This window comes from Otolemur garnettii, unplaced genomic scaffold, assembly GCF_000181295.1.
Source record: "Otolemur garnettii isolate 467f Iridium unplaced genomic scaffold, OtoGar3 scaffold00018, whole genome shotgun sequence".
In the NCBI taxonomy this organism is placed as follows: Eukaryota; Metazoa; Chordata; class Mammalia; order Primates; family Galagidae; genus Otolemur; species Otolemur garnettii.
This window is the reverse complement of record NW_003852413.1, coordinates 17168929-17188749: the sequence shown is the minus strand read 5'-3', so window position 1 is coordinate 17188749 and position 19821 is coordinate 17168929. Positions and strand designations below refer to the sequence as shown.

Here is a 19821-nt window from a genome sequence, read left to right as displayed (position 1 = left end):
TCGCTTGAGCACAGGAATTGGAGGTTGCTGTGAGCTGTGATGTCAGGGCACTCTACCCAGGGGGACAGCTTGAGGCTCTGTCTCAAAAAAAAAAAAAAGAAAAGATTTTAATATAGACTCAGCGCCTGTAGCTCAAGCGGCTAGGGCGCCAGCCACATAGATCAGAGCTGGCAGGTTTGAATACAGCCCAGGCCCGCCAAACAACATTGACAACTATAACCAAAAAATAGCCGGGCATTGTGGTGGCTGCCTGTAGTCCCAGCTACTTGGGAAGCTGAGGCAAGAGAATCGCTTAAGCCCATGAATTTGAGGTTGCTGTGAGATGTGACACCATGGCACTCTACTCAGGGCATCAGCTTAAGCCTCTGTTTCAAAAAAAAAAAAAAAAAAAAAAAAATTTTTTTAAATACAGTATGTAAAGTATATTTATGATGTTTTATTTAAAAGCTTCACGAATCCAAGATTGTTACATTGCTTAGGGCTGAGATGTATGAACATGAAAATTTTTTTGTTTGTGTGCTACTAAATATTTTACATTTTTGATCTTTAAGTAATGGGGTATATTTTCTTTCTGTGCTTATGATATCCTAGATATTAGCCTTGGTTAGTAGCTTCTTCCAAGTGGTGTATGTTAAGGTTTAGTTGGAAAAACTGGCTTCTTTGATGGGTCTCAGAATTTTGGTGAGTTGGGATAGCGTAATAGTGTTTTTCATTCAACAGATAATTGAGTGCCTTCTGTATGCTAGACATTACACATGTGTTGCGAATAATGTCTTAGCACAGTGCCTCCAAAGGTGCAGTGTGGGGAGACAGTCAGATGATACTGTGATGAGAGCTGTAGTAGAGCTGTGACAAGGTGCTGTGGGAACACAAGATTTGTTACACGTTCATTCTTAATTTCTTTGGCCACTTTAATTAAATAATTGACTTTTGTGGCACTTTTGAGTGGCTGTGCTCAAGGGCATTGTTATGTATTGAAGTTTACACATGCAAGTGTAAATTCTTTGATCTAAATGAAGTAGCTTTAAATAGAAGTGAGCAGTACATTTGAGTATTAAATTGATCTCTGGTTCGTTTGATTATCTAATTATGACCTCTGGTGTGTCTTTTAACTTGGGGATTTAGCATAAAGCTAATATTTAGATCTGTCTGTTCATATGGTCCCCCAATGAGTTAGTAAGTTTGTATTCAATTTGTATGTAGTTTAAACTCATTGTCAGATTGTATGTAGTTTAACCTCACTGGTCTTTGTTAGTATATTTTCCTTTCATTCTGTTTTTGATTCATGATGGCTAATAATCGTATATTCTTTTGATGGAGTACAGAATGAGTGATGGGAATCAGGGCATTCTGAATTTTGTTGCTTAGACCCAACTTAAAATCATGTAACCAAGGTGTCAGAAAACATCAATACAGTAACCTATTTAATAGGAAGTGCTATAGAAGTAAGTTTAGGTGGGCATGGTGTCTCATACCTGTGTAATCCTAGCACTCTTGGAGGCTGAGGCGGGTAGATTGCTTGAGCTCAGGAGGTCAAGACCAGCCTGAGCAAGAGTGAGACTCCATCTCTACTAAATAGTAAAAACAAGGTAGGCATTATGGTGGATGCCTGTAGTCCCAGCTACTGGGGAGGCTGGGGCAAGAGGATCACTTGAGCCCAAGGGTTTGAGGTTGCCATGAGCTATGATGATGCCACGGCACTCTAGCCTGGGTGACAAGAGTGAGACTGTTCTCCAAATACATAAATAAATGAATGAATAAAAATAGGGCGGCACTTGTGGCTCAGTGAGTAGGGCACCGGCCCCATATACCGAGGGTGGTGGGTTCAAACCTGGCCCCGGCCAAACTGCAACAAAAAAATAGCTGGACGTTGTGGCGGGTGCCTGTAGTCCCAGCTACTCAGGAGGCTGAGGTAAGAGAATCACCTAAGCCCCAAGAGCTGGAGGTTGCTGTGAGCTGTGACGCCACAACACTCTACTGAGGGCGATAAGGTGAGACTCTGTCTCTAAAATAAATAAATAAAAATTGAAGTTCTTCAAACAGAAAAGTTTATTTGCACCCTTAAATATATGCTATTTTGATATTTCTAGTTGCGATAACTATATTGATGACAATAAAATGTTATTCAGGACTAGCAGGGAATGTTTTTTTCCCCACAGCAAAAAAACTTGAAATAAAGAAAATGAGTAAATTATTCTGAGACTGGCAAAGGTGCCAGCCACATACACCTAAGGTGGCGGGTTTGAATCCAGCCCAGCCCACCAAACAACAATGATGGCTGCAACCAAAAAATAGCCAGGCGTTGTGGCGGGTGCCTGTGGTCCCAGCTACTTGGGAGGCTGAGGCAGGAGACTCGCTTGAGCCCAGGAGTGGGAGGTTGCTGTGAGCTGTGATGTCAGGCACTCTACCCAGGGGGATAGCTTGAGGCTCTGTCTCAAAAAAAAAAAAATTATTCTGTGATTTATAGAGCTGGAAAAAGAAAATATTTTGTAGGATTTCTTTTGCCAGCAGGACCATCATTTGGGATGGAGAGGGAGCAATGATACTGGGAGAAAGGGTGCTTTTGGAAAAACTTTTCCTCCTGGCTCTGGATTCTCATTATGGATCATTTCCCAATGAGGATATCGCTGTGTTGAGACAGCTTTCAGTTTTCAAAGATCAGGAGAGATTTTAGCCCTTACAGCTCCAAATGGGAGAGCAGAGTGACTTCCCTGTGATAGTGCCATCTAGTGGGACTGGTGCAGCCTCATGGACTGTCTCTTGAGTTTCTCCTAACCGGTCATAACATTTTTAGCACTTTTTGATGTCCATAGAAGGAAGAAAGTCAGTGCCACTGTGGTTTCTTTCCTAGTGGACAAGAGTGTTATAAGTAGCTGCAGTCTTTGAACTTTCTGGTTCTTGCAGATCTTCTGTCATATTACTTCGAGTTTTTTACACCTGCAGATTAGATAGACATCACAGAACTTAGGCTAAAACAAAACGGCCAAATCTTTACATTTAATACTTAACATTTAAGTTGCTCATTACTTAAATTTCGGTTTTTTATTTTTAATTTCTAATTTTTTTGCATAGTAGAAATTTTAATTTTCTTACATAGTGTGTTTATACATGTGTGCATTTAATTTCTTTTTCTGTTACGTGTTTGCTCAATAAGTCATTTGTTTAGGGCTTTGGGATGCACTATGTGGTTTTCATTAGATTGATGTTTTTTGTCATTGTTCAAGATTGGAAAAAGTAATGTAATGTGTACTGAGAAGTCTATAGTGGGCTTATTCTAGTCTAGCTGCCAGTTGTTTTTCTTCTTCTTTTATCTTTTTCAGTCTCTATCACCCTGGGTTAGAGTGCTGTGATGTCATAGCTCACAGCAATCTCAAACTCTCTCTTGCCTCAGCTTCCTGAGTAGCTGTGACTATAGGTGGCTGCCACAAGGCCTGGCTAATTTTTACAGACAGGGTCTTACTCTTGCACAGGCTGGTCTTGAACACCTAAGCTCAAGCAATATACCGGCCTCAGCTTCCCAGAGTGCTGGAATTATAAGTGTGAGCCACTATTCCTGGCCTTTTTGCTTCTTTACTTGAGGAAAAGTCATACCCTGTTGCCCAGGTTAGAGTGCCATGGCATCAGCCTAGCTCACAGCAACCAACCTCAAACATCTGGGTTCAGGAAATCCTCCTCCCTCAGCCTTCAGAGTAGCTTCAACTACAGACATCCACCATGACAGTGGGCTAATTTTTCTATTTTTGATAGAGGTGGGGTCTCGTTCTTGCTCAGGCTGGAGTGCATCTGTGCCGGCATAGCTCACTGTAACCTCAAACTCCTAGATGAGCTGCCACTTTTTATGAGGACCTGAACCTCTTAGCAGTTTTTGTGTTTTTTTTTGAGACAGATTCTCAAGCTGTTGCCTTGGGTAGAGTGCTATGGCATCACAGCTCACAGCAACCTCCAGCTCTTGGGCTTAGGTGATTCTCCTGCCCCAGCCTCCCAAGTAGCTGCAATTACAGTCATGAGCCACTGTGCCTGGCCTCTTCCGCTTCTTTTTAAGATCTCTTTCTTTAAGCACTGGACAGTTTGCTTCTAGTAATGTGAAACTGACTATCTTAAGTTCATGTTTTCAGTAAGGAACTTTTTTTTGCATTGTATATTCCCTGCTCTGCTCACTTTTGACTCAGTACCTGTAGTCTGTGTGATTCTGAAGGCTGCGTAAATTAGGTGTACTATCACTCTTTTCTTGCATGTATTGTTATCTGTACCTATTTGGATATTAATGCTAATACAGTAGCTTATAGTACTCATGATGTGTCAGGTACTGTTCCAAGTACAATAGGAGCAATAAGAAATAAATTTATGTATTTTATAACTTGGATAATAGCTAACAGATTTGTACTTAATCAACTGGATTAATAGGCACTCTCTAGTCTCTCTTTGTCAGCCATACTAACTCTTGCTTACGACATTGCTCCCACCAGGTGAATTATAGATTTGCCAGGGATCATTTTATGACGACTTGGGCTTGTTTTGGAATTACATAATTCAACACAAAGTTGCATGAACCAATGAAATGACTATAAAACAAAAGAGTTGTTTCCTTGAAAAACGAGGTTAACTCCCTTAAAAGACTAAATAAGTATGAGTTTTGAGGCGATACCTGTAAAAATTTTTATATACATATATATTTTTTTAATCTGGAAGAATGGCAAGTATTTTTTAAGTTCTTTTTAAAGAAATCGAAACTGGAAATTTTAGATGATGTATTATGGGTATGGTTTGTTTAGACTACAATCAGTGGATCTGTGACTTATAAGGCCTACCTGAAAAGACTGGGGAAAGAATGTACAGTCATATGTTGCTGTTTGTTTTTGGTTTTTTGTTTTTCTGAGACAGAGTCTCACTTTGTCACTCTGGGTAGAGGGCTATGGCATCATAGCTCATAGCAACCTCAAACTCTTGGGCTTGAGCAATCCTTTTGTCTAAGCCTCTCCAGTAGCTGTGACTATAGGCACCCACCACTATGCCTGGCTAGTTTTTCTATTTTTAAGTAGAGATGGGGTCTTGCTCTTGCTTAGGCTGCGCTCAAATTCCTGCCCTCAGGCAATCTTTCTACCTTGGCCTCCCAGGTGATCTGAGCCACTGTGCCCCCTGTATGTTTTAAGTTCAAAGAAAATAGGACATTTTGGCCAGGGGCAGTGACTCCTAGCACCCTGGGAGGCTAAGATGGGTAGATTGCCCAAGCTTAGGAGTTCCACAGTACATGGATATAGTATGTGGATAGCATTAAAAGGAAAGCAAGATGAGAAGCTATGAAAAGTGGGACTGCCTATTTTGGTACAATAAGAATCACCATTTTATAGAGCAAGAACCAAGATTATGTACTTGTTTTGTTTTTTTGAGACCGAGTCTCACATTGTCGAACTTGGTAGAGTGCCTTGGGGTCATAGCTCACAGCAACTTCAAACTCTTAGGCTCAAGCAATCCTCTCGTATCAGCCTTCTGAGTAGCTATGACTACAGGCACCCACCAAAAAGCCCCGCTATTTTTTTTTTTTTGAGACAGAGCCTCAAGCTATGCCCCTGGGTAGAGTGCTGTGGAATCACAGCTCACAGCAACCTCCAACTCCTGGGCTCAAGCAAGTCTCCTGCCTCAGCCTCCCAAGTAGCTGGGACAGGCGCCTGCCACAACGCTGGCCATTTTTTGGTTGCAGCCGTCGTTGTTTTGGCGGGCCCGGGCTGGATTCACACTCACCACCTTAGGTGTATGTGGCTGGTGCCTTAGCCACCTGAGCCACAGGCACCCAGCCAAGTCTCCCTGTTTTTAGAGACGCGATTTCGCTCTGGCTCAGGTTGATCTCGAACTCATGAGCTCAAGTGATCCACCGTCCTCAGCCTTCCAGAGTGCTAGGATTATAGGTGTGCGCCACTGTGCCTGGCCTAACAATCTCTTTCTACATTTTTTAAAGTTGTAAGTCTGATACGTGATCAGCTTAAATAATCAATTTTGACTTCTGAAAAGGTTTAGCCAACTGATACCTTTCTCTCCTGTCATATACTGTAGTTAATTGTAGCAATTATAAGTTTTTAGTTATGCCAGCCGAGGTGGCTCACAGCTGTAATCCCAGCACTTGAGAGGCTGAGGCAAGTGGATTTGCTTGAGTTCACAGGTTCAAGACCAGCTGGAGCCAGAGCAACACTTCTCTAAAAAGAGCCGGGCACTGTGGCTGGCACCTATAGTCCCAGCTACTTGGGAGACAAGAGAATCACTTGAGCCCAAGAGTTTGAGGTTGCTGTGAGCTATGACACCACAGCACTCTACTGAGGGTGACAAAGTGAGACTGTCTCAAAAAACAAAAGTTTTCAGTTATGATTATCTGGTGTTAGCTCTTTCACACACTAATACCCTTTTTTTTGAGACAAGGTCTCCTGGGCTCAAGAGATGCTCCTGTCTCAGTCTCCTGTATAGCTGGGACTGAGATTAATGCCACCATGCCCAGGTTATTTTTCTCTATTTATAGAGATAGAGTCTCACTATATATCTATGTTGTCCAGGCTAGTCTTGAACTCTGGCCTTAAGCAATACTCTGGCTTTGTCCTTCTTTTTTTTTTTTTTTTTGAGACAAAGCCTCAAGCTATCCCCCTGGGTAGAGTGTTGTGGCATCACAGCTCACAGCAACCTCCCACTCCTGGGCTCAAGCGAGTCTCCTGCCTCAGCCTCCCAAGTAGCTGGGACCACAGGCACCCGCCACAACACCCAGCTATTTTTTGGTTGCAATTGTCATTGTTTGGCGGGCCCAGGCGGAATTTGAACCCGCCACCTTAGGTGTATGTGGCCGGTGCCTTAGCCACTTGAGCCACAGGTGCAGAGCCGCTTTGTCCTTCTGAAGTGCAAGTATTACTTGCTTGAGCCATTGTGCCTGGCTCATTTACCCCTCCCCTCTCCTTTTTTTTTCTAGACAAAGTCTTACTATGTCACTCTTGGTAGAGTCGCATGGAGTCACAGCTCACAGCAACCTCAAACTCTTGGACTTAAGCAATTCTCTTGCCTCAGCCTCCCAAGTAGCTGGGACTACAGGCTCCTGCCACAGTGCCTGGCTATTTGTTGTTGTTGTTGCACTTATTGTTGTTGTTTAGCAGGCCAGAGCCTTCAAACCTGCCAGCCCTAGTGTATGTGGCCAGCGCACTAACCACTGAGATACAGGAGCTGAGCTAACACTTTTATTATATTTGAGACAAAGTCTCATTATGTCGCCCTCTGTAGAGTGTGCTGTGGTGTCCCAGCTCACAGCAACCTCCAGCTCTTGGGCTTAGGTGATTTTTCTTGCCTCAGCCTCCCGAGTAGCTGGGACTATAGGTGCCCGCCATAACACCCGGCTATTTTTTTGTTGCATTTTGGCCAGGGCTGGGTTCAAACCTGCCATCCTCTGTATATGGGGCCTACTCACTGAGCCACAGGCGCCGCCCATTTATGTTTTGCTATATTTGATACGTGCTGGACAATGCTCAATAACATAAATGCTGAAAATAGTCTATACTTAATCTGATGCATTTTAAGTAACTGTTGATTGTTATTAACATTTACCTTCACGTCCTCTCCCTCTGTTTTACTTCAGTATTTGATTCTCTTCTCATTTCACATGTAGTCAGCTATCATCAACTTATGACTCTTTTTTTCTCTGAAATGTCTACCTTCATTGCTACTGCCTTAATTCAGACTTCCCTCATTCAAAACTGTGATTGTCTCTTACACTCCATTCATCTTTCTCTAAGTTGGCACCAGTTACATTTCTAAAAATACCAATAGTATTGTGTTACTTCTTTGCTTTAAAGCGTCCCTATTTCCTCTTTTTTAAAAGTCTTGCACTCTTTCTTTTCTTTCATTTGTTACCAGAGAAATTATGACACATTGTTATCTTATCAGAGGTTAATCAATAGTTTTCCCTTCCTCTTTGTCAAAATGAGGGCCTTGAAGATAAACTCCATTAATTACTCTCCCAACTCACTATTTCTATCCTGTATTTGTTTATATCTTTTTTGTTTAATAGACTTTATTTATTTGTTTTTATTTTATTTTATTTTTTGTAGACAGTTTCACTTTATCACCCTCAGTAGAGTACTGTGGCGTCACAGCTCACAGCAACCTTCAGCTCCTGGGCTTAGGTGATTCTCTTGCCTCAGCCTCCCGAGTAGCTGGACTACAGGTGCCCGCCACAACGCCTGGATATTTTTTTGTTGCAGTTTGGCTGGGGCCGGGTTCGAACCCGCCACCCTTGGTATATAGGGCCGGTGCTATACTCTCTGAGCCATAGGCACCGCCCGACTTTATTTATTTTTGAGGTAGTGTCTCACTCTTTTCCCCAGGCTGGGGTGCAGTTGTATGATCATAGTTCACTGCATCCCCAAACTCCTGGGCTGATGCGGTCTTCCTGCCTCAGCCTCCTGAGTAGCTGGAATTACAAGTGTGTGCCATCATGCCTGGCTAATTTTTTAATATTTTGTGGCAATGAGCTCTTACTTGTTGCTCAGACTGGTCTTAAATTCCTAGCTTCATGTGATCCTGCACCTCAGTCTCCCAACGTGCTAGGATTATAGATGTGACCCACCACCCCCCGCCGAATAGGTTTTATTTTTAGAGCACTTTTATTTCAGGTTTGTAGCAAATTGAGCAGATAGAGAGTTCCCATGTACTTCTTACCTCGTTCTCCTTGTTATTAACATTTTGCATTATAACTGTGGTAGATTTCCTAACACTTGCTAAACTAATATGATTGATCACTATTGGTTTTTTTAGAGACAGTACCACTGTGTTGCCTAAGCTGGAAGGCAGTGGTCCAGTCACAGCTCACTCATTTCAACCTCAAAATCCTGGGCTCAAATGGTCTTTTTGCCTCAGCCCTCCTGAGTAGCTGGGAACACAGATGTGCACTACCATACTTAGCTAATTTTATATATATTTATTTTATTTTATTTCTTTATTTTTTTGAGACAGGAGTCTTACTTTGTTGCCCTTGGTAGAGTGCGAGGCCATCACAGCTCATAGCACCCTCAAACTCTTGAGCTTAGCCACTGTGCCCAACTGCTGATTTTATATTTTTTTAACTTTCTTTTTAGTTTTTTATATTTTTATTATTTTTCCATAGTCAGGGTCTCACTGTGTTGCCAAGGCTAGTCTTAAACTGCTGGCCTCATGTGATCCTCTTTCCTTGGCCTCCCAAAGCTGGGTTTGTTATAGAAATGAGTCACTGTGCCTGGCTTGATACTTTTTTTTTTGGGGGGGGGCGGGGGGAGACAGAGTCTCACTATGTCACCCTCGATAGAGTGCTGTGGCATCTCACAGCAACCTCAAACTCTTGGGCTTAAGCGATTCTCTTGCCTCAGCCTCCCAAGTAGCTGGGATTACAGGTGCCTGCCACAACACCAGGCTATTTTTTGTTGCAGTTGTCATTGTTTAGCTGGCCCAGGCTGGGTTTGAACCTACTAGCCTGGATGTATGTGGCTGGCACCATAACCAGTGAGCTACAGGCACCTAGCCGATACTTTTTATTTTTATTTTTTTTGGAGACAATCTCCTTTTTTTTGTTGCTCTGAGTAGAGTACCATACTGCAATGGCTTCATTATAGCTCACAACAACCTCAAATTCTTAGACTCAAGTGATCCTCTTGCTTCAGTCTCCCAGGTAGCTGGGACTAGAAGCACCCACCACAACACCCAGCTAATTTTTCTGTTTTTGGTAGAGACAGGTTTATACTCTTGCTCAAACTGGTCTTGAATTCCTGAGCTTAAAAGATCCTCCCATCTTAACCTCCCAGTGCTAGGATTATAGGCATGTGCCACTGCACCCAGCCCTGAAAGATTCTTACTAACTAAAGGCCAAAGTTTACATTAGGGTTCACTCTTTGCGATGTACAGTTTCATGGGTTTTAATGCAAAAAATGTCAGTTGTCTACCATTTGTATATAGTATACATTTAAGGATCCCAAGATTACTATAATTGTTATTTATTTATTTTGAGACAAGGTCCACTGTGTTTCCGTGGCTATGGTGCAGTAGTGTTATCGTAGTTCACTGCCACCTCAAACTCTAGCCTTAAGCAAACCTCTTCCCTCAGCCTCCCAAGTAGCTTGGACTGTAGGTGTGTGCCATCACACCCAGCAGAAATAATTTTCTTGGGTGCTAGGCTTATGTCTGTGGGTTCTTCTCTTTTTACAGATTTTGGTATAGTAATTTCTTCTTTTTTTTATAGTCAAAAATATAAAACTAGTTAACACTTAAATAAAGTGTGCATGAACTCTTATGTCACAGTGTAAAGTTTCCCCCTTGGGATAGTCAGCTCTTGTTTGTTTGCTTCCTTCCTTCCTGTAAATGGTTGTCATTGTTCTTGTTCCTGGCCTTTAGAGTCCTTTATTTTTATTTTTTATTTGTTTTGAGACAGAGTCTCCAGCTTGTCGCCCTGGGTAGAGTGCTGTGATGTCACGGCTCACAGCAACCTCAAACTCATGGGCTCAAGCGATTCTCTTGCCTCAGCCTCCCAAGTAGCTGGGACTACAGGTGCCCGCCACAACACCCAGCTATTTTTTTTCTTGTTGCAGTTGTCATTGTTCTAGCAGGCCTGTGCTGTATTTGAACCTGCCAGGTGTGGTATATGTGGCCGGCACCCTACCCACTGAGCTATGGGCGCTGCCCAAGAGTCCTTTATTTTCTTTCTTATTCTCTGTTTACTTTTAGTTAAATATTAAATTGATAGATCTCTTAAATTTTATTTTTACAAAAAGGCAGTTGGTGGAACAAGGGTACATTATCAGTCATTTATTATTTCAAACCCAAGTCTAGTTATAATGTGGCTTAGGCAGCCCTATTCTTTCTCATTACCTCTTGTGTTTCCCTCATTTATAAGGAGACTTGGCTCTTAAATTTTAGGCATATCTACTTTATCGTTACTGGAATACTTGGTGATTTTGGCCTGCTGAACAGTTCACTTTTCCATCTCTCTGTTCTGTTTGGCCTTTTGGAGTAGGATGGGGCTACAGAACTTCTGTTGTAGGATCATTTATCCAGGTGGCTACCTGATCTTAGTTTTTTCTTTTTCTTTCTTTTTATTTTTTGCTGTATCTCATAGGTTTTATTTTTTTTTTATTAATTCATATATACATAGATCATGAATACATTTATGCCTTTTTGGGATTTAGTGTTGATTATTTGTACAAATTGGAGTGTGCTTACATTTTACTAATTAACATTGCTTTTACCTCATTTACTTAATCACAGTGTTAAGACATCTGTGTTCTATACTTGATAGATTTGACTTGTACCCTTGAAATATGGCTCCATAGGTGTGGTCCCACCATTAACCCTCCCTCTATCGGAACCTCCTCCCTTCCCTCCTTCATCCTGGGCTATAGTGATTCATCTTTCATGTGAAAGTATGAGTGATTATAAATTGGTTTCATAGTAGTACTGAGTTACATTGGATATTTCTTTTTCCATTCTTGAGATACTTTACTAAGAATAGTATTTTCCAGCTCCATCCATGTAAACATAAAAGAGGTAAAGTTTCCATCTTTTTTTAATGCTGCATAGTATTCCATGGTATACATATACCATAATTTATTAATCCATTCATGGGTTGATGGGCACTTGGGCTTCTTCCATGACTTGGCAATTATGGATTGAGCTGCAGTGAACAATCTGGTGCAAATATCTTTGTTATAAAGTGATTTTTGGTCTTTTGGATAAATACGTAATAGAGGAATTGCAGGATCAAACAGCAGGTCTACATTTAGATCCCTGAGTGTTCTCCAAACTTCTTTCCAAAAGGGACATACTAGCTTGCATTCCCACCAGTAGCTCAGAAGTGTTCCCTTTTCTCCACATCCATGCCAACATCTGTAGTTTTGAGATTTTGTGATGTGGCCTCCTCTTACTGGACTTAGATGATATCTCAAAGTGGTTTTGGTTTGCATTTCTCTGATGATTAAAGATGATGAGCATTTTTTCATGTGTCTGTAGACCATGCGCCTGTCTTCAGAGAAGCTTCTATACATGTCTCTTGCCCACAATGAAATGGGATCACTTGTTCTTTTCTTATTAATAAGTTTGAGTTCTCTGTGGATTCTGGTTATTAGACCTTTGTCAGAAATATAACCTGCAAAAATGGAAAAATATACCATGCTCATGGCTGGGAAGAATCAACATTTTTAAAATGTCTATACTACCCAAAGCAATCAACAGATTTAATGCAATCCCTATTAAAGCACCTCTGTCATACTTTACAGAGCTGGAAAAATTAGTACTTTGTTTTATATGAAAACAGAAAAAACCTTGAATAGCCCAGACATTACTCAGAAATAAAAACAAATCAGGAGGAATCATACTACCAGACTTCAGACTATGCTATAAATCTATAGTTATCAAAACAACATAGTACTGACCCAGAAATAGAGAGGTAGATGTATGGAACAAATTTGAAAACCAAGAGATGAACCCAGATGCTTATTGTCATGTAATCTTTAATAAGCCTATCAAAAATATAAATTAGGGGAAAGATTCCCTATTTAACAGATGGTGCTGGGTGAATTGGTTGACGACTTGTAGAAGACTGAAACTAGACCTACACCTTTCTCCTCTAACAAAAATTAACTCTCACTGGTTAAAGGCCTTAAACTTAACACATGAAACTATAAAAATTCTTGGGGAGAGTGCAGGGGAAACACTTGAAAAAAATTCTTGGGCTCAAGAATTGGCCTGGGGGGATACTTTATGAGGAGGACCCTCCCAGGCAATTGAAGCAACATCAAAAATACATCACTGGGATTTGATCAAACTAAAAAGCTTCTGCACTGTCAAGAAAATAGTATATAAAGCAAGTAGATAGCCCTCTTTCTTTTCTTTTTTTTTTTTTGAGACAGAGTCTCACTTTGTTGCCCTCAGTGGAGTGCGGTGGCATCATAGCTCACAGCAACTTGTATTTCTTGAGCTCAAGTGATCTCTTTTCTCAGCCTCCCAAGCAGCTGGGACTACAGGTGCCCACAACAATTCCTGGCTGTTTTTTTGTTATTGCTGTCATTGTTGTTTAGCAGGCCCTGGCTGGGTTTGAACACACCAGCACTGGAGCATGTGGCCTGGCACCCTAACCGCTGAGCTGTGGGCCCCAAGCCTTCACGTATCTTTTCTTTTTTTTTTTTTTTTTTGAGACGGAGCCTCAGCTATCCCCCTGGGTAGAGTGCCATGGCATCACACTCACAGCAACCTCCAACTCCTGGACTCAAGCGAGTCTCCTGCCTCAGACTCCCAAGTAACTGGGACCACAGGCGCCCGCCACAGCACCTGGCCATTTTTTGGTTGCAGCCATCATTGTTGTTTGGCGGGCCCAGACTGGGGATTCAAACCCGCCACCTTAGGTGTATGTGACTGGCGCCTTAGCCGCTTGAGCCACAGGCGCCGAGCCCATGTATCTTTTCTAAAATAAAGATGCATATACTGGTGGCACTTGTAGCTTAGTAGGCGGGGCACCAGCCACATACACCGAGGCTGATGGGTTCAAACCCAGCCCAGGCCAGTTAAACAACAATGGCAACTGCTACCAAAAAATAGCCGGGTCTTGTGGTGGACACCTGTAGTCCCAGCTACTTGGGAGGCTCAGGCAAGAGAATTGCTAAAGCCTAAGAGTTGGAGATTGCTGTGAGCTGTGATGTCACAGCGCTCTACCCAGGGCGACAGCTTGAGACTCTATCTCAAAAAAATAAAAAATGAAAAGACTGCGTATACTGCAGAGTATCTTGCAATATGAATGGTCTAGCTTTGATCATAGTAACTGTTAAGAAGTTAGCTAGCTATATGAGATGGAAGTCTTCCTGTTCTCTGCACTTCCAATTTCAAAAAAATTATTTTGATGACCTACACAAAAAGAGGGAAACAAATTTGAGATGTGGAAAATCTAAAAATTCTACTTAGATATTAATATTATCAAAACATAAGTAATGATGGCTGAATGTGGTGGCTCACTCTCATTATCCTTACACTCTGGGAGTCTGAGGCAGGAGGATTACCTAGGCTGAGTTTGAGACTAGCCTGAGCAAGAGGAAGACCCTATCTCTCCTAAAATGAAAAAACTGAGGTAAGAGGATCACTTAAGCCCAAGAATTCAAGTTTCCTATGAGCTATGATGCCACAGCTCTATACCTAGGCCGACAGAGTAAAACTCTGTCTCAAAAAAACAAGGACTAGGCACCCCTTGCTCAGTGATTAGGGTACTGGCTGCATGCTCTGGGGCCCAGGCCTGCTAAACCCCAAAAAAAAAAAAAAAAATAAGCTCAGTGCCTGTAGCTCAACGGCTAGGGCGCCAGCCACATACACCCAGACTGGTGGGTTCGAATCCAGCCTGGGCCTGCCAAACAACAATGACAGCTACAACCAAAAAATAGCCAGGTGTTGTAGCAAGTGCCTGTAGTCCCAGCTATTTGGGAGGCTGAGGTGAGGGAATCACTGAAGCCCAAGAGTTTGAGATTACTGTGAGCTGTGACATCACGGCATTCTACCAAGGGCAACATAGTGAGACTGTCTCAAAAAAAAAAAAAAAAATAGAGTGTGTGTAGTCCCAGGTACTAGGGAGGCTGAGGCAGGAGAATCGCTTGAGCCCAAGAGTTAGAGGTTGCTGTGAACTATGACACCAAGGGTGTCAAAGGATGACAAAGCAAGACTCTGCCTCAATTTAAAAATAAAAAATGAGTAGTGATGTTAAAATGTAAACCCTCAGGAACAAAGGCTGTATAGAACAAAATTCACCAGAATTCTTAGTGTAGTAAGCCCTTCATTACATATATAAGGTTTTGGAAATATGAGTTTCCCAGAATAAAATAATGGTAGTAGAAAATACTACAGGAGCAAGAAAAATATCTTATTCTGCCCATTAATTATACTCTGAAGACAGCAGCAAGTAGAGATAGACCAGTTGTCTAAGAATGTTCTTTTTTTAGGGACAGAGCCTCAAGCTGTCACCCTGGGTGGAGTGCTGTTTTATCATAGCTCACAGCAACCTCCAACTCCTGGGCTTCAGTGATTTTCCTGCCTCTGCCTCCCAACTAGCTGGGACTACAGGCACCTGCCACAATGCCCAGCTATTTTTTGGTTGCAGCCGTCATTGTTTGGCAGGCCCGGGCTGGATTCAAACTCGCCAGCTCAGGTGTATGTGGCTGGCACCTTAGCTGCTGAGCTACAGGCGCCAAGCCCACAATTCTATTTTCTGTCTATGTCAGTTTAACTACTCTGGTAGTAGTCAAAAGAGGTGAGGTTTCACTGTGTTTTCTAGAGTGGTCTCAAACTCCTGATCCCAAGTGATCCTCCCTCCTTTAGCCTCCCTAAGTTCTAAATAGTTGCAATTTGAGACCCTGATGATGCCTCAAATTGCAATTATTTCAAATAGTATTATTGGCCTAGTAAGTTGGCCCAGTAAGTAAGAATGAAGCCATCATGTAACTTGAGTTGTATAGCATAGCCTTTTATTTTAATCAAAGCATACATTAATTTTAGAATGTTAACAGCAAATGATTATCCAAATTTGCCCAAATTCAATTGAGTATTGAATTTTATTTTAAAGTGGAGTATACCTGGGCTCAGTGGTCTACCCCAGTAGTCCCAGCTATTTGGCAGACTGAGACAGGATGATCATTTAAGCCCAAGAGTTCTCAGCCTGGGCAACATAGTGAGACCCTGTCTCTGAAAATAAAAGAATAGCATTATTAAATAAGCCCTGTGAAGAGTGGTAATGTTGCCCACATAAAGATAACGAGGTGCTAGCATCTGTTGTAATGGATATGAGCTATAGGACTGATAACTTTGCTTCTACAAAGGGTAAATATGTGATCGTTGTAAGTGTCTGCCAGAGTCAGTGTTCATTTAGTTCTGGGTTTGCCTGACTCCGGAGGACTACTAAGGATTCATTGTGAAATTAAAATATAATATGAAGGGTTGGCTCATCTCAGGAAATGGTGCCTCTAGTTCAGAATATCTCTTGTTACTAACTTCAACAGCCATATTTAATGTTCGTTGAACTAATTTATCCAGTCTTCATTATATTAACAATTGACCAGCTAAAAACACAAAGTATTCCATCAATTTCTTTTGAAAAGCCATTTGACTTGCTTTTATCTCTATAAGATGAAGGAAAAGAGACATAATAGCTACATTGAAATCTTAATGTTGAGTTTAACCAACTTTTATCAGGCCTCTATTGTGTTTAAATGTTATGGGGGATTAAAAGAATCACCCAGGTGTGATATATATACTCAAGGCCCTTAATAGTTAGGCAAACATGGACTCAGATGTCTATGGCACACAGTTGAGGATGGATATGGTGACATGAAAACGTTATGGACCCAAAAGAAGGGAATGTGATTTGTTTATTGTATGTTGCTGAGATTACCGTAGATAGGCTCAGTGCCCCTAGCACAGTGATTACAGCATCAGCCACATACACTGAGGCTGGTGGGTTCGAACCCACCCTTGGCCAGCTAAACAACAATGTCAACTGCAACAAAAAATATCCAGGCTTGTGGCAGGCGCCTATAGTCCCCAGATACATGGGAGGCTGAGACAAGAGAATCGCTTAAGCCCAAGAGTTTGAGGTTGCTGTGAGCTGTGATGCCATAGCACTACCAAGGGTGATGTAGTAAGACTCAAAAAATAAAAAATTACTGTAGATACACAACCTAAGAAAAATTCTGATAAAATATTATTACAAATAAGTAAAAGAATGATTGGTATGCAATAGTTAGGGTTTGTTTTGTTTTGTTTTTTTGAGACAGTCTTAAGCCATCACCCTGGATAGAGTGCCATGGCGTTGTAGTTCACAGTAACCTCTAACTCTTGGGCTCAAGTGATCCTCTTGCCTTCGTTTTTCATTTTTGTTTTAGAGACAGAGTTTTACTTTGTCACTTGGAGAGAGTGCTGTGGTGTCACAGCTACAGCAACCTCCAGCTCTTGAGCTTACACAATTTTCTTGCCTCAGCCTCCTGAGTAGCTGGGACTACGGGCGGCCGCCACAACACCTGGCTATTTTTTTTTTCCTTGCAGTTTGGCTGGGGCCAGGTTCGAACCCGCCACCCTTGGTATATGGGGCTGGCGCCTTACTCACTGAGCCACAGGTGCCACCCTTGCCTCAGTTTTTTTCTATTTGCTCAGGCTGGTCTTGAACTTGTGAGCTCAAGCAATCCACCCACCTCAGCCTCCCAGAGTGCTAGGATTACAGTTGTGAGCCACCATGCCTGGCCAAAATAGCTGTGTTTTGAAGTTTATTGGCAAAAGTGCCTTGTGTCTAGGGCAGAGGCTTTATTTATGTATTTATTTATTTTTGAGACAGTCTACTCTGTCACCCTGGATAGAGTGCTGTGGCATCATAGCTCATAGCAACCTCAAACTCTTGGGCTCAAACTATCCTCTTGCCTCAGCCTCCAGAGTAGCTAGGAGTAGCTGAGGCTGCAGGCACCCATAACAGTGCCCAGCTATTTTTAGAGAACAGCTCTTGTTCTTTCTCAGCTCAGGCTGGTCTGGAACTACTGAGCTCAAGCAGTGTACCTGCCTCAGCCTCTCAGAGTACTAGGATTACAGGCAAGTGCCACCATGCCCAGCCTTAGAGGCTCTTTTGAACAGAATTAATTTTGATTAGTTAGTATGTTTCTGTAGTACAAAATGCAGAAGACTGCAGAGATACACAGTGCAACAACTCTTCTATGTTTTTCTCTTACCCACCTGGTTTCTTTCTTTGGAGCCAACTATTATTAGCAGTTTGTTATATCTGAGTTATATATCTGTAAATATGTATAGATCTGTAATATGTATTATAATAATTCTCCACATTTTTTAAAATACAAAGACAAATATATTACATACACTATTGTAGATTTTGCTTTTTCTGCTTAAAGTATTTCAGAAATACAGGGTTTTATACAGGGTGTCCATAAAGTTTGCATGTGAACTTTACTAATACCCTGTATTAGTGCATAGAGGTTCCTTGTTCTTTTTTTAAAAGCTGATTTGTATTCCATTGTATGACTTAATTATAATTTAACCAGTTTCCAGTTGATAGACACTTAGATGGACAATAGTGTTTTGTTGATGTAAGCAGCGCTATAGTGAATAGGGTTGTATGTAATACCATTTCACACACATTCGTATACATTTATGGAATAAATCCCTAGAAGTAGAAATGTCACACCAACGGTAAAGCATTTGTAATTTTAAGTAGGTATAGCCATATTCTTCTCTATAGAGAGTGAACAAGCACATTTATTTTCCCATAGTCAAGTATGACAGGGAAGTCCATGGACTTCCTGAGTCTATCAGGATCCTTGAACTCGGTAAAATGATAGGCATATATTATTTTTGTATGTGTATGGATGTATACTTTTCTTCGGAAAGTGTCCACAGTTTTCATTATATTCTTAAAAAGTTATGTTGACTTAAAATAGGTTAAAGAGGCCAAGCGTGGTGGCTCACGCATTTAATCCTAGCATTCTGGGTGGATTGTTTGGGCTCAGTAGTTTGAGACCAGCCTGAGCAAAAGTGAGATCCCCGTCTACTAAAAATAGAAAAACTAGCCAAGTGTAGTGGCACAGCCTGTGGTCCTAGCTACTCGGGAAGCTGAGGCAGGAGGATTATTCAAGGCCAAGAGTTTGAGGTTGCTGTGAGCTATGACGACTCCATGGCACTCTACCCAGGGCGACCTTAAAATAGTTTAAAGAAACCACTGTGTGGGAGTTAGTTTTCCTGAATTAAACACATTGCTTTGTATAGTATTTCTGTTTTACTGGAATTATTTGAGCAGCAGCTGTGTAAGTAATTATTGGAGATGTGTGGAATGTCATTTTGTAAAAGACAGGACTAATCTGATTCTTTTTATTGTTCTTCCCTCCGTTCCCTGGGAGGCCATGTTTTAAAAGACTTTTTTTTCCTCGTAAGTTGAATTTAGCAATAGTTCGTTAACCTGATTTTATTAATCAGAGATTTAGAGTACTGTGAAGTGAGTTTCACTACAAGGAGTTGAAATCCTTTCATCTTTTAGAAATTGACAAAAATTGTAGTGAAAATCAAGTCAATTTGACATTTTAAATCGGGTTTGTAAGTGAAAAATAATTCAGAGACCTCCATTATTATTTCTTGAGCTTACTGGGGATCTGGGGAACAAACCTGTACTAGATAACTTCTGGGTTTCTTTTGAGTTTTGTGTGTTTGTGCGAGATACATTCTGAAGTTTAAGTTGGAGGACTCGACTGTTAAGTTCTTCTGCAACTATTTTTACAGGTGAAATTTCACTACAACAGATTCCACAGGGCTTTCATATTTTGGGATAATGGAATTAGTTTGTAAGGTATTTGTTATTGAAAGTCACAATTCCTAGTTTGTAAGTCCTAGAGGGAAAACACTAACTCTATAATTAGAAAGTTAAAAGGAGTCTGGGTGCAGTGGCTCGCACTTATAATCCTAGCACTCTGGGAGGCTGACAGGGATGGGTTGCTTGAGCTCATGAATTCAAGATCAGCCTGAGCAAGAGTCTAGAAAAACTAGCCAGCTCTTGTGGCAGGTGCCTGTAGTCTCAGCTACTTGGGAGGCTGAAGCAAGAAGATCACTTGAACCCTGAAGTGTGAGGTTGCTGTGAGCTATGATGCCGCCGCGACATTCTACCCAGGGTGAGATAATAATGAAAAAAGGAAAAGTTAAAAGGCGTAGTTTATTTAAAGGTAGTTGGGGCTCAGCGCCTATAGCTCAACCGGCTAAGGCGCCAGCCACGTACACCTAAGGTGGCGGGTTCGAACCCCCAGCCTGGACCCGCCAAACAACAAT

General features: G+C 41.6%; 1 protein-coding gene across 7 annotated transcripts in view; it reads left to right on the top strand.

The window, feature by feature from the left end:
• The window catches only part of TLK2 (tousled like kinase 2), a 138795-nt gene that overhangs the window by 4067 nt on the left and 114907 nt on the right, over nt 1-19821 (top strand). The window lies entirely within an intron of this gene.